Source organism: Cebus imitator, unplaced genomic scaffold (assembly GCF_001604975.1).
Source record: "Cebus imitator isolate Cc_AM_T3 unplaced genomic scaffold, Cebus_imitator-1.0 Scaffold366, whole genome shotgun sequence".
In the NCBI taxonomy this organism is placed as follows: Eukaryota; Metazoa; Chordata; class Mammalia; order Primates; family Cebidae; genus Cebus; species Cebus imitator.
In genome coordinates, this window is record NW_016107681.1 from 1,968,873 (window position 1) to 1,971,228 (window position 2,356).

Sequence of the window (2,356 nt, forward strand, 5' to 3'; positions counted from 1 at the left end):
AACTAAAAAAAAAAAACAAAAACAAAAACAAAAAAAAACCCTAAACTTCATATGGAACCAAAAAGGAGTTCGAATAGCCAAAGCAGTCCTAAGGAAAAAGAACAAAGCTGGAGTTGTCACATTACCCAACTTCAAACTATACTACAGGGCTTCAGTAACCAAAACAGCATGATACTGGTACAAAAACAGACACATAGACTAATGAAATGACATAGAGGACCCAGAAATAAAGCCATTCAACTGTAACCATCTGATCTTTGACAAAGTCAACAAAAACCAGCAATGGAGAAAAGATTCCATATTCAGTAAATGATGTTGAGATAGCTGACTAGTCATATGCAGAAGAATGAACTGGCCCATTACCTTTTACCATATACAAAAATTAACTCAAGATGAATTAAAGATTTAAGTGTAAGCCCTCAACCTGTAATAATCTTAGAACAAAACCTAGCAAATACCTTTCTGGACATCGGCCTTGGGAAAGAATGACCACATCCTCAAAAGCAATTGCAGGCTGGGCACAGTGGCTCACACCTGTAATCCCAGCACTTTGGGAGGCCAAGGTGTATCACTTAAGGTCAGGAGTTTGAGACCAACCTGACCAACATGGTGAAACCCTGTCTCTACTAAAAAAAATACAAAATTAGCATGGTGTGCTAGCGCACACCTGTAATCTCAGCTACTTCAGAGGCTGGGGCAAGAGAATCACTTGAACCCAGGAGGTGGAGGTTGCAGTGAACTAAGATCGTGCCATTGTTGCACTCCAGCCTGGTCAGCAAGAGTGAAACTCTGTCTCAAAAAAACAAACAAAAAAATACACACAAATTGACAAGTGGGACTTAATAACTAGAGACCTTCTGCACAGCAAAAGAAACTATCAACAGAGGAAACAACATACAGAATGGGAGAAAATATTTGCAAACTATGCGTCTGACAAAGGTCTAATATGCAGAATCTATAAGGAAATTATACAATTGAACAAGCAAAAAACAACCCCATTGAAAAACAGATGAAAGACATGAACAGACACTTCTCAAAAGAAGACATACAAATGGCCAACAAACATGAAAAAAATGTTCAACATCACTAATCATCAGAGAAATGCAAATCAAAATCACAATGAGGTACCATATTATACTAATTAGAATGGCTATTACTAGAAAGTCAAAAATAGCAGATGCTGGCGAGGCTGGAGAGAAAAGGGAATGCTTATATGCTATTCAAGGGAATGTTAGTTCACCCACTGTGGAAAGCAGTTTGGAGATGTTTCAAGTAACTTAAAAGAGAATTGCCATTTGACCCCAGCAATCGCATTGGCTGGGCATATACACAAAAGAAATACATCATTTTACCGAAAGACTAATGCACTCATATGCTCATCGCAGCACTATTCACAATAGCAAAGACATGGAATCAACCTAGGTGGCCATCAACGTGGATTGGATAAAGAAAATGCGGTACATATACACCATGAAATACGATGAAGCTATCAGCTACAACAAAGTCATTTCCTTTGCAGCAACATGGATGCAGCTGGAGGCCATTATCCTAAGTGAACTAACATAGGAACAGAAAACCAAATGCCACATGTTCTCACTTATAGGTGGGAGCTAAACAATGGGTATTTGTGGACAATAGACACTGAAGACTACTGGGGAGGAAGAAAGAGGGGAGCAGGGGTTGAAAAACTACCTATTGGGTAGTATGCTCAGTACCTGGGTGATGGGATCAGTCGTATCCCAAACTTTAGCATCATGCAGTATATTCAGTTCACAAACCTGCACATGTACCTCCTGAATCCAAAACAAAAGTTGAACTTATTTTTAAAATGTGGTATATATACACAATGGAATATTATTTGGTCAAGAAAAGAATGAAAATCTGTCATTTGCAGCAACATGGATGGAACTGGAAAACATTATGTTAAGTGGAATAAGCCAGGCACAGAAAGATGAATATTGCGTGTTCTAACACATGTATAAGCTAAAAAAGTTGATCTCATAGAGGTAGAGAGTAGAATGATGGTTGCCAAAGGCTTGGAAGGGTAATGGGGATCGGAGGATGAAGAGTGGTTGACTAATGTATATAAAAATACAATTAGGGATGCGCGTGGTGGCTCATGCCTGTAATCCCAGCACTTTGGGAGGTTGGGGCGGGTGGATCACCCGCGGTCAGGAGTTCACGACCAGCCTGGCCAACATGGTGAAACCCCGTCTCTACTAAAAATACAAAAAAAAAATTAGCTGGGAATGCTGGCGTGAGCCTGTAATCCCAGCTAATCATGAGGCAGGAGAATTGCTTGAACCTGGGAGGCAGAAGTTGCAGTGAGCTGAGATCACCATTGCACTCCAGTCTG